Source organism: Vigna unguiculata, chromosome 8 (genome assembly GCF_037176805.1).
Source record: "Vigna unguiculata cultivar grain cowpea cultivar isolate G323 ecotype 2 chromosome 8, ASM3717680v1, whole genome shotgun sequence".
Lineage (NCBI taxonomy): Eukaryota > Viridiplantae > Streptophyta > Magnoliopsida > Fabales > Fabaceae > Vigna > Vigna unguiculata.
In genome coordinates this window covers 33051372-33065884 of record NC_140799.1, presented here as the reverse complement: position 1 = coordinate 33065884, position 14513 = coordinate 33051372, and positions in this window count along the sequence as shown.

Here is a 14513-nt window from a genome sequence, read left to right as displayed (position 1 = left end):
GTGAACTTATAATGAGTCAACTGTGTGAGTCGGGTTGACTCACTTTACACCCCTATTGAAAAATTACAATGTAAATTTAATAATAATTATTGTCAAATAATTATTTCTTTCTAAAAATGATATTTTACTAGTAAATTGATAAAAAAGAACAAGGATTTCTTTAAATTGAGTTAAATCAAATATACATAGTTGGATTTATTAGTCATTATTATCAAAATGTGATAATCTTGTTTTTATTTATTTTAACTTACACAGTAATTTATTATGATTTATTGTGGAATTCTATAAGAAAATAATGAAAGGCATAAAATTGTGAAACTTGAATAACTTAAATATGTAACTTCTACATATACAATATAAAAGTAGTACATAAATTGTTGAGTAACCTTAACTTCTATATAAATGTTATGTTTAACATAAGAAGGAATAGAGTGGTTGTAAACGCGCTATGTTATTAGCTTTAAGGGTAAAATGTGCTAAAAGTAAAATTAAACATTAGTGGGACAAAAATTAAAAAGGATTGGTTTGATGATTATGTTCTGAACTTCGTATCATATGAATTTATAAGAGATAATAAATTAAGGGAGTTATTTGGTGTTATCAAAGTTTATTAACTAACAATTTTATTATTGTGTTATTTTTGATTTACTACTTTTATAACATAGTAAAAGTATGAAAAACATAAAAGTATCTTAAGTATTTAATTTCAAATAGACGCATGTGTTTTTGTGTCAAAAATTACTATAACATCTTGTAATATTATTTTTAAATGATAATTTCGTGCTTCGTAGACAATAAGATACTGTCTTCAGTGGGAATGGTAATAAGACGGGGCGAGTGGAGGTTTGATTATCTTATCATCGTCTCCATCCATTGAGTAAAAGTTCATTTACATTTTCATGTTCATTTCCAATGGGTATGGATTTTTATTCCATTATCATTCACACTAGAAAACGAGTATGGGTCCATATTTGTCTCTTTATTGTTTCAAATATTAGTTAAATATATCTTTTTACAAAAGATAAAAATCACAACAAATAAATCATGATATTATCAATTACTCATTATTAAAATGATACATTTTTTTTCTGATGACAAAAAATAAATTATAACCTTGGAAATATCAAATAAGAGTATTAAATAACAATTAGATAATGATAAAATAATTAAAAAAAAATAAAAATATCAAATGTGTGCTTTAGAAAATAAGTTACAAAACTAATAACAAAAAAAATGAATAAACATTTTATATTACCTAATAAATTAAATATGTTTTAACAATTTAAATTAGAGACCACTGGTGGGAATGAAATGAGTATGGAGACGGTGAAGAGGAAGGGAAAGAGGATGGAGTGGATATGGATATGGATATGGATATGTACATACACATTCCTATTCTCATATCTATTTAAAAATTTGGATATTACCGATACTCATATTCATACTAGTTAATGCAAGAATTTTCATCAAAATTGAGATAGGCTCAAACAATACCCTTAGTATGATTTCATTTGTTATCTATAGTCTTTAACATTTTATAGTACATTCCTAACTTATTATGAGTATACTGTGTTTTGCTGAGAATATCCTTCATCTCACCACTAGTAGGATCTCACAAGAAAAATCAACATTATAAGATCTCTTAAAGAGTTTGTCAAAGTTGGTTTACATCAACAACTTCTCATAAAGGACAATTTGCTACCTTTACATAGTCCATTAGTCTCACAAGATGTTGACTTTTTTCTCAAAAAGGTTTAAATATATCTTACCAAGACGTAATAAGTTACATTAATTATCATAATACTTCTTCAAATAGATGTTTGCATTAAATATTTTAAGAAAAGCATTTAGTGCATTCCTTAACATATACCAATACAAACATAACTTAATAAAAAAAATTATAAGTTTCAAAACAAGTAAAAAATGATTTACAATGACTATCTTCTCAAACTCTCCATAAGTAGATGTAATCCTTAAAGGAATAACTTTTCTTACAAACAATCAAGTTAAAAATTTTGTAAGTCTAACATCTCGTAGTATTCTCTACTAACCTAAAAAAGGAACCTCATCTTTTATTTGTTTAAGGATGTTACATATCTTTTAGTTAGCAAATACGTGATATGTTGATCACATTCCTTATGATCTAGTGTTTTACGGATGATTGTTGTTCCAAAAGATACTCCAAGTCTTAGACATAAGTGGCTATTATTCTAAAAAAATACTTGACAATTGTTTAGCCAAAAATGATTGAGATCCAAACAATACTTGATTGATACTATTGAAGTGATAATCCGTGTAGTGAAACGTGCTCAAGTTGATCAAGAATTGGACGTAATCTTACTTTTAACTCTTTTAATTGCATTTTATTGAAACCCTAGCCTTAAAGGAGGAGATGTTTTTAAGTGGGATTTGTGAAAAAAAATTGAGAGCAAATATAGCAAACCAAAAACATCATTTGATCATTCAAAAAGGCAATGTGTACCAATCCAATGTTTAGCACTAAATGCAATAAATGTGTTCCTACTTTAAGTTATCAAAATCATACAGTTATAGAAAAAGATTGAAACATACTATGTACCGTCTTCCAATATAAAAGTTTGACAAAATAGTGTTTCAAGTCTTCCAATATAAAAGTTTGACAAAATAGTGTTTCAAGATATAAGGGAAAAATCTTTAGACTAGTACAAAACATTTTTCCTATACTTATTTGTATTGATGTAGGTCACTAGATGTCCCTTGGCAACATCAATGTTGCTCCCTATCAACCCTTGCATAATCCTCTACTCATATGAATAACACAATCCTAACAGAAGGATAACAACACCATAACATGCACAAGTAAAAGGGTAAACTAGAATTAATTAAGATTATACTAACATTTCTAAATTATGGCCATAATAGAATATCATACATATAATTATAAACACACACTAATATTGCAATCATAAATGCACTGATGACTCTTTCATACTCATCATACATACATCGGACATGGTTGCTGGAGGACTTAGTATGTTGATTATAATCTTAAATCATGCACCTTTTATACTCACCATCACCTCATGGCCACATCTCATACCAAAAAATATAACAGTGTAAATAACTCATCTAAAGATTTGACCCTCCATGCCTAATTTAGTGATAAGAATCTCCTTCAACTCTTACTCTAAATATTTTCCTCTATACGAGTTCAAATACATAGTAGAGTCAGGATAGTCTCAATACAAATTCTTACATCAATACACTCCACACACTACCTTCTAATTCCACAACATGTTCATATATCAAATCACAATAGTTTCTTTCATCATAATAGCATTTTTTCATTCCACTAAAATCCTAATAACTTCAAAAACATGATAGTTTCTCAAAGATCATTCATATATCAAAAACATATTATATATATATATATATATATATATATATATATCACATTTGACAGATTCGCTTAGTGATTTCACTTATTCTCTTAGTGAGTTCACTTATTCTCTTAGTGAGTTACCTCTAGAAGGGAACTTGCTCAACAAATAGATGGCTCGCCCAACGAGTCAATCACGGGAACAAAATGCATAATAATTTGTTTGCTAGAGCAAACTCGTCCGACCCAACTCTCTGTCAACCTCAAGTTTAGCCTTTGCTAAGCGATAGTTTTTTTGTCCACCGAGTCACTGGCGAACCTTGCTTAGGATTGAGGGGAGTCATGGCTCCCCCAAGTTTTTAATTTTATTATATATATATATATATATATATATTTAAAATTTATATTATTATATTATTTTTATTGTTTAAAATGTAAAATAAAAATTAATTTGGTGGACCTTGGTTGATAATTGTATTAAAGGGATTTAGGTTCTATATCTGATTAGAAAGATTTTTCACAATAAGTCATCAAGAAAGTGTGAAATAAAAGAAAGATAGATTGAAAAAAAAAATTGGAGAACAGAGAGAACGAAGAATGCATACTCACAATATCTCATGAATTAGTATCCTAGTATAATTCATGTATGTTAGATTTATGATTTTTCCGTTACGATATTTCTCCCAAATTAGTATGAAACTTAACTATGATTTTAGGATTTTTTTTTTTTATGAAATTGGCATAAACCCTAATTATATTTTTCTCAAATTAGTATAATCCAACATTATAAAAGGTTGACATTTTGTATTTTAAGTTGCATACAATGAATTAGTTGAATAGTCTTAAATTGAAACAGAAATAAGAATACCCATTTATGTGAATTCAATGAATTAGGAAGATTAAAAATTGAAAAGTATAAATTGCATGGTTTAAGTAAAAGAAGTAATTTTTTTAATTAAAAAAATAATATAAAAAAATCTAATTTGACACTCCTAAATATTTTGTCCAAACTCTGCATCGAGTAAACCTCCCATAACTTTATGTCAAATATATTTTATAACAAAGTTGTTATTTTAAGAATGATTAATTTATTTTCTAATTGCTTTAAATATTATTTTAAAACATAAATTATATTGATAAGAAATTCTTAAGCATGCATACGTGTTTTAGAAAATAAATAATAAAATTATTTTTCATAAATGAAAGTGAATTAATAAACAAATTAAAATTAAAGTTTTTAAAAAGTTATATATAAAATTATTTACAAATAAATTTGTACACATGATAAATTTTTCTTTTAAAACTTATATATATATATATATATATATATATATATATATACTATTTCCAAAATAAAAATAGTTTAAAAAATTAAAAGAACTATAATATTTTTCTTAATTAAGTTATATATAAGATAATCTGGATATATATATATATATATATATATATATATATATATATATATTTATGTTTTATTTTCTTTATAATCAACCCAATATGTAAAATAAATTATTTTACGAATATATACTTATAGATAATCTAATGTCGGCAAAATCGACCCTATGGCGTAAATCGCCACACTCTCAAGAATCATGCAAGCCATGTGACCCCAAACCACATCACATGACTTTAATTTTTCTCTTTCCTCCCGAAATCTTTCATACAAAAGTAATACACATCAATTCCTAAACACTTTCGATATATTAACATGGAAAATCTAATGCTGTTTTGCATAAACAATGATTTGACATTAATAGAATACAAACTAATACAAATGTTTATAACAAGGTATATATTATAAATATTAATATCAATTTAAAATATATAAGTTTAAGATAAATTATTGCTACTAGCCGATAAAAAACATATATAACTTATTGCTATTAACTAAATTGATTAATTTTTAATTATGATAAATTATTTAATTAGGTTTTACAGACAAAATCTCAGAGTAAATAATTAAAAATTGGATACTTATATATAACATAAATAATTAAAAATATATACAGAAAAACGTTCGGATTTATCTGGTCATTGTTTAAATAATGACTTAGTAAATGACAATTTATTTATTTTAGGAATAGTTACATTGTCGGGTTGGTTGCAGAGTTACAGAAATTTAATAGTATATATTGATCTTCCAGCCAAGCAAAGCAATTGAATTCCCCCCCTAGAGTGTAGGAAACGATAACTAGAGAGTTTATATATATATATATATATATATATATATTTCTTTTCTTTTTTTTCACTGCACTTTTTCTTTTGGGACAATAATCCTAGAAAGTAAGTTGTATATAAGATAAATTCTAAGTGTATATTTAAAATACTTACTAGAACTATCTATTCATTTGTGTACATTGAATCTCCCATTTCCAAAAATATATAATGTACGTATATATATATATATATATATATATATATATATATATATATATATATACATTTTTTTTCTTAAATATTCTTAAGATAAAATTTGTGAGACCCTAGAAAATGGTGTTTTAAAAGTGATAGTGGTTTAAAAATAGTGAGACTCGATTATTTTAATATTAAAAGGTTTTAGTATAAATAGAATTGTTATAAACGAGTTTCATTATTTTAAAACACACCATCTCTCTAGAAACCACTTTTCTAGAGTTCTCTGACTTCTCTCTAGAGGTTCTGTCTCTCTGGTCGTCTGATTGAAGAACCGAGACCGTAGGATTGATCCTCTCGGCGAGCTCTTTAAATTGGACCGATCAGTTTCTCCGTTCGCGTAAGTTGAGTTTTCGCTCTTTATTTTAGTCTTTTTCTGTTTTCTATTGCATGCAGGCCCTCTTCCGCTTGCATGCAACGTTTTAATCATCAGTATGAGTCTCTGCTGATCAGTGATCATAACGGTATGTCCTGATCGTTCTTGTGATGTTTCTATGTGTAGATAGAGCATCCTGTGGAGTTAGAGGTGTTGACGTTTTTAAGGCGTTGACGTTTGTAAAGCTGTCTAAACAGGATAACAGGTAAGGGAAGCTAATTCTGTAACTCATTTGATGTAGATTGTATTCGTGAGTGTTTTAATTGCATGATTGTTTGTGTAATTGATGATTGAAACTGTTGGTGTGTGAAATTGAGTGGTAGATGCCTTTGAGCGAGTTTGCATGTGCATAACAGGGAGGATTTCTGGTAGTTTCGCCTAGGCGAGTCGATCTCGCCTGAGCGAAAATACCAGAAGCTCACCCCTGTTAATCGTGCGAAATCTCGCCTAGGCGAGCTGGGGTCGCCTGAGCGAGATGACATCTCGCCTAGGCGAGCCAGTCTAGCCTGAGCGAGAGTTCGCCCAGGATTTGTAATTCGCCACTGTATGATGTCTCGCCCAGGCGAGATCAACTCGCCTAAGCGAGATTGACTCTCTAGCCTAGGCGAGACCATCTAGCCTAAGCGAAATTTCCTGCAGAATATTGGTTTTCCCACTGTTTTGATTCCTTGATGTTTGATTGGTTGCCTTAAGATAATGCTGGTTGATAATGCCTGTGATCCCTATGCATGTTGGACTGTATGAAGGAATTGAGTATGAACTTGATGTGAATGGAAGTATGTTAGAGTTAGGATTTCAAGGGAAATTCTAAGAGGAATGTTTTAGTGTATGTAAGGACATAAGGACTCAGTTTTGGTTGGCATCCTGACGCTCCTAGTAACCATTAAGACTCATGTAGAGTATGATGGATTACGTCGGGGGGAGTAGCAGGAGGTCCTGATCTATGGACCCGATCCGCCATAGAGGTGATGGGACTTACCCTGGGGAGTGGTTGGGTGATAACCCCTTGTGTCCAAACTCTGCAGAGTTTGGGAACCATCGCAGACCACCAAGAGATCCGATGTCGCTTACATAATCCGGATATTGAGTCTAGAATCATGTAAATGTGTTGTGGTGGTCTATATGATTCTGGTGATAATGAGAAAGATTGCGTGGTTTCTGTTTATAATTGAACTGCATGATTCCTTAATCAGATTAGCTTACCCTTGCTTTTTGTGTTCCTGTCTTGTGTTGTATGTTTCCTTTTGCGATGATCACCTATTCGGTGGGAGCAGATGTGGTTGCAGTGTCAAAGGCACTTCTGGAGGATGAAGAGCCATCGTGTTAGTGTTGAAGAGGAGGTTTCCAGTGGGAGCTTCAGCAGTGGTCAATAGTACAGAGTTTATTAGTTTAGTTTAAGTGTATAAGTGATATATTTTTATAGTCATACCTTTTGTAAGATTGTATTAATATATTGGGTACACTGGATTATCTGTTTTGGAACTATGATGAAACTCCCTATTTTTATTAGTTTTAAGCTGCTGAAATTGGGATGTTACAAAATTCATCTTTTTACATAAAATTAAAAAAAACATAAACATATAATATTTATTATAAAAATATATTTACTTATTGATTTTGATCCGTTAGTAAATTTATCATTATATTCATATCTTAAATAAATTACCTATTGAGTTAATCCATAGGTAAGCTCTAGTGAAATATGTTTCGTAAGTAAAATCTATATATAATTGTTATTTATAGATCTTCTATCGTAGGTAATCCGTAAATAATCATAATTATTTATGAATTTCAATTATTACCAACGGATTTTGACTACAAATAATTGTCTTCTTTCTTGTAATGATATTTTTATCTCCTCATTCTATGGTTGTTGAAATAGTCCTCTTGAAACATTATTTACTTCTACATAACATACAATTATTATAATTGATAAACGATATACATAAGTTATCGTTTTAAAAAAGAAAATTATACATGTTTTATTGAAACCATATACATATATTGAAAGAACAATTTCATACATCTCATTCATATACTCTCATGGATATATTCTTAACTCATTTACTAAACATTGATTAGAAATCAAGTGTTTATTTCTCAGTCATAAGCTACATATCATGTCATGAGTTATTAACATCATATATCACAAATGTTTGACTCTACTTCTCAAAGACATGTATGTTGAACTAGACTTGAGAATTTGCAATTGTCATATTATTTTCACTTATTTGTCACTGCAACAAAAGTTACATAATAAGAATTCAGTTCACTCATACGACAATATAAATTCTCATAATCTACCGAGAACAATTATTTTTCGCATTGTAGAGTAGGTCATAAGAACTTCCTTCAACTCTCATCGTCTAATATATATATTTTTTCTATTGATTCAAATATAACTATAGTCAAGATTATCTCATTCCAAATTCCAAATTCAATATACACCTTAAACATACGTAAAATTTTCACTTAAAATAAATATGTTTACAAGACATCGCATCTTATATCACAACCATAACATCTTAGATTTCCATTCATACATATACATCCAACTAGTTTAAATGTTAATAAAATGTAACTCATTATCCATTACAATATTATAATATTTAAACAAAATATATTAATCAAATATATAATATAGTGAAAGATTATCAAATTTTAGCATTTAGAACATTTAAAAACATATTTTTTTCTAAGTTTAGAAAACATTTTTTCGCTCAACCAACACTTTGCTTGCCTAATGAATGACATGTTATAATTTTCCTAGCCACCATTTTGCTCACCAGACTACAAGCGCTAGCTTGCATATAAATTTTGGTCACCTAGCTAAAATTTTACTCTTCTCGCTCCCAAAGTATTTGTCCATTGACTAAAGTGTTCATCCAACGATTGCACCATTGGGAGTTTTCATTAAAACAATTCGTTAAGCAAGAATTTACTCGCCTAATGACCAAAACTCTTGACTCTCTTAACAACCAAATCACTAGAAGTTTTTATTTAAAAAACTTGTAAAACTATCAAAACTTTAGGTTTTTCAATTGATTGAATTTTTTTTTCCAACGACTATGCATAATTAAAAAATTAAGCAGAATATATATCAAGTGGTTCAATTGTTTCAACTTGAGATTTTTCTTAATTTACTATGTCTAACATGAAATATTTTTTTCAAAAAATAACAACTTGAACCAACTTGACTCAATTGAAATATTCCAGCATAACGCATTTAAAATCTATTCACTCAAACCATATAAATTTTATTTCAAAAACTTCTAATTCTTTATTATCTCAAGCATAGCTTGCATGGCTAACCAAATTTTCTACAAGTAACATTAAATCATATTACACAATGATTATCTTCACCATATCACTAAACATTCATCTCAAGATTTAAACAATTAAAATATATTCAAACAATATACAATCCATGCATAAAATCAAAAGTAGTGACTACATTACCTTCTCATCCATGTTATCTACCCTAAGATACTATTGAAAAACATAACTATCATTTTAGTGATAGATCTTAACCAATAATTTGGATGGAAGGATAAAATAATATATTCAAATTAGGTGCAATTTTTATATTTAATCTCCGTACAAAGTTATTAGAGTTTATTCTCTATTGATCGCAAGGTAATGTGAGCCAATTTCTCTCGTTACACCACATTTATCTTTTACGTGAACAAATGATATGGAACAATTACACTTTCCTTAATTACCAACAACATTGATCCTTAACCTTACTCTTATGGACCAAACTTCAAAAATTAACAATTTGAATCCACCCCTTATAAGCTTCACATTGTAGCTTCTCTTACCTTTTTAACTTGTTTAAATCAAGTTTAAGCTCCCAATTTTGCTACTCTTACAAGAAAGGCTAAACATGTACATAAAACACTTTAATCAACCATCTAAACATCCTCATGCTCTTGAACTAATAGATATTTATATTTTCTCGAAAAAAAAAACACACACATGTAAGTCTTATCCCTAGGCATGCAACCATTTTCATAAAACCAACTCAAGATAAAAAGACAAGGAAAACTTACTCAAAAATGACTTTTGATAGGAAAAAAATATTCTACTCTTTATTAAGATGTCTAAGGTGAACTCTAATAAAAAAATATTAACAAATATTTTAGAATTATAAAGAGAAGACAAAGGAAAAATATTTTAAAAACATTGTGATTTTTGTAAAATAAAGTTTAAGTAGTTAACTTTTTCTATTTATAAGATTCTTAACTTAAATAATAAAATAATAATACTTTATCTCCTTTAAATCACTTCTTCTCAGAAGCACATTAACTATATTAGTATTAGTATAAATTGATTAGTGTTAAGTGATTAAAAACCAAAGTACCTTCTTATACTTCCTATATTTAGGGCAAATAACTTTATGTGACCTGAAAATAGGAAACATGTTTGAGGTACTCTAGAAAATATATAGAAATATTAATATAAGAATATTATAAAAGACCACCCTTATATTGAACTTAGCTTTCACATGTTTATTTTATTTTGTTTGAATTCACAATTTGATGACTCAATAAAATAAAATCAGAAAAAAATTTCTAATCTTAAAACATAATTTGATCAAGTTAAATAACCATTATTTACTTCAAAGATTAATCAATATATAGTTGGATTGATTGCTTATTGATATTTAACTATCAGTGAAATAAATAAAAAAAACTAAAAATATATTAAATTGTATTTAATCTTTAATATTTTCATCTATAAATTAAAATTAGTGTTTTAGATATTAAAAACAATAAAAGTAAATTGGAAAACAAAGGCATATAACAAGATCAATAATAATCAATACCAAACAATCCATATATTTAAACGATCAAATGATCCAACAGTCATAGTTTTCAAGTTGAATAACTAATCAAAATCAAATTAGATCTCAATATTATTTAATCTAATTGATATTTAGTTATCAAATTAAAATTCAATTATTATTAATTTGAAATCTAATTTTAGAACTCAAAGTGATATCACAAATATCAAAACGAAAATTAGAAAAAAAAATCAAATCGACGAATGATTAACGCAAAATTCAATTCGCGTGATTTGATGTTGATCGTATGAATTAAACCTTAAGGATTTATTTCTTCGATATGAAATGGCAACAAATACGAAAAAATTAAAACTCTAAAATTTGTTCTATTGATTTTTGTGTCCCTTGCTTTTAACTTTTAAAATTGTAGGACCATAGAAAATGGCGTTTTAAAAATATAATGATTTAAAAATAATGAGACTCGATTATTTTAATATTAAAATATTTTAGTATAAATAAAATCGTTATAAACGAGTTTCATTATTTTAAAACACACAATCTCTCTAGAAACCACTTTTCTAGAGTTCTCTTACTTCTCTCTAGAGGTTCTGTCTCTTTGGTCGTCTGATTGAAGAACCAAGACCGTATAATTGATCCTCTCGGCGAGCTCTTCAAATTGGACCGATCGGTTTCTCCGTTCGCGTAAGTTGAGTTTCTGCTATCTTTGTAGTCTTTTTCTGTTTTTTGTTGCATGCGACATTTTAATCATCAGTATGAGTCTTTGTTGATCAGTAATCATAATGGTAGGTCTTGATCGTTCTTATGATGTTTCTATGTGTAGATAGAGCATCTTGTGGAGTTAGATGCGTTTTGGTGTTCTTTGAGCGATTTGGGTCTGCAGAGTCGCTTTGTCAGGTAAGGGAAGCTAATAATTGATTGTACTTAAAAGAATTCAGTGGATGTAATTATATGTAATTAGGCCTGCCTGTTTGATTGCTGTGAGATTGTGAATTGTTTGATGTTTGGTATAAGTGAAATTGTGATTGCATTGTGTGAATTGAGGTTGAGTTAGAAAATGAACACTTGAATCATGGCTCTAATTGGTATCATCTCACTTTGCTTAAAAACCATTTTGAAAACTAGACAACACTGCCATGGAGGTGCCAATTTGGGTCATGAAATCAAGTGAAACATCTCCCAACGAAAACCAGAATATGTGTTGTTTTCTGGTGTGAGGCTGAGCCTCAGAATTCAAAGCTGAGCCTTGAAAAATGCGAGAGGATCAGCGTTGAGCGCCAACCGAGTAGTGCCCCAACACTGGGACCCCTGTAGGTCTGAAACAAAATTTTAATGCTGAGGCTGAGCGTTAGAATCTGAGGCTGAGCGCTGGCTGCCAAATTTCATGTGTTTGCTGTTTTGATATGTTTCATTGCATTAATTGATCTGAAATGGATTATTTTGACTGTTTTGGTATACTTTGAGTGAGATTGGGTGAATATGGACCTGTTGTATGTGAATTATGGAGAAATTTCATGGAGAAATTCTAAGTGTGGATGAGGTAGGGTATGCAAAGACATAAGGACTCAGTTTTGGTTGGTATCCTGACGCTCCAATAACCATTAAGGCTCATATAGAGTATAATGAGTTATGTCATGAGGAGTAGCAGGAAGTCTTAGCCACTGGACTCGATCAAGTCTTTGGCGCGAAGGAGACTTACCTAGTGTGATGATTGTGTGATAACCCCTTGAGGCCAAACTCTGCAGAGTATAAGAATCATACACGGTGCAAGCCACCAAGAGGTCCGATGTTAATTGCATATATCCGGATAATTGAGTTTAGAGTTGAATGGCATATGAGTATTGGAATGTTCCTGTGTGAATTTGTGATAATTGATTATTATTATGCTCTTACTCTAATGTAACCTTCTTTAAATCATTATTAGCTTACCCTTGCTTTTTTGTGTTTCTGTCTCGTGTTGTATGTTTCCTTTTGCGATGATCACCTTAATGGTGGGAGCAGATGTGGTTGCAATGTCATATGCACTTCTGGAGGATGAGTAGCCATCATTTTAGGTGGGAGCTTTAGTGGTGGTCAGTTTAGGTATATTTTTATCAGTTTAGTGTAAGTGTATAAGTGATATATTTTTATAGTCATATCTTTTGTAAGATTGTATTAATATATTGTGTACACTGAATTACCTGTTTTAGAACTATGATGAAACTCTCTATTTTTTTATTAGTCTTAAGTTGCTAAAAATTGGGATGTTACGAAAATATGTTTTAAACCTAAACTTACAAACTCTACATAGTAATGGATTTAATTAAGTCTAAAACTCCAATTACAACTAAGCAAATCTCGCAAAATTAATAAGTAATATCTAAAAAAAATTTATAGCACAATAAAAAAAATTAAAATTTTAAAATAAAAATAGTATTATTATAATTTATTAATAATGATAGAAAATAAACTAAATACTAAAAATAAAAAAATAAAAAATATAATACAATATTTATATAATAAAAATATAAATGTGTCTAAAATATATATTATTATATATATTATTCAAATAATTTTAATGTTTATTAATTATGATTCTTTTTAACTTTCCAAAAAGATGTTAGACATTTAGTCACCTGGCTAAGATTAACAATTGAAAGTTTTTTTTTATTAATGCATGTAAAAATGTGTTTATACAATATTTCTCTCTTGTTATATTTCAACTAGTGTAATATTTGCGTATATGAATTTATTTATTTTACCATAAAAATAAAAATAAAATTATTTTTATCACAATTAATAAAAAAAGAATCCTTTCTATTATTTTATTATAATAGTTAATTAAATTTTAAAAAATAATTATAAAATTTAAAAGTAAAATAATAAAATAAAAGCAGTTGCCTTTAGTACAGTACATATATTTCTCCCATTCTTTTTAACTAAACCTTTAATTTATTATTTTCTCTGTTCTCATAATTATCACAACAATTACTGATGTCGATTTCATACTCATCACCTCCCCATTCATGCTGTCATGCTTATAATTCTGTGGAATAAATTCTCAATCCAGACATCAGAAAACTCTGTAAATAAAAAATAATAGTTCTTTTTTATATGTTAAAATTGACTATTACATGGGAGTAACTGGTAAAAGTTATTTTATATTAGTTTCTTCTAAATATTTATCCTTAACTCATGTAAAAATTAATATTAATTTATTAAAAAGTTTATCTAAGAGGTTGTTTTAAAATAATTTATAATTGTTATAAAATAAAGCTAATAATAAAATAGAGAAGGGAATAAAATAGAAGGAAGAATAAACAATAAAAGAATAGGAACAACTTTTTTGTGTATTATTATTGATAAGAAGACTCATATATATAGATACAACATGTAATCCATAAAGAAAACAAATCAACTAATTAATACAAATATTTACATAAAAAGTAATGAATCATATGAGCATCAATCATATGGGTAGATTTATCAAATCAATGGACAATCATTAATTCATAACACTTTCCCTTGAGTGTCCATTGATAAGAGAATGTGTCTCGTTAAGTTAAAACCTTACTAGAAAAAAC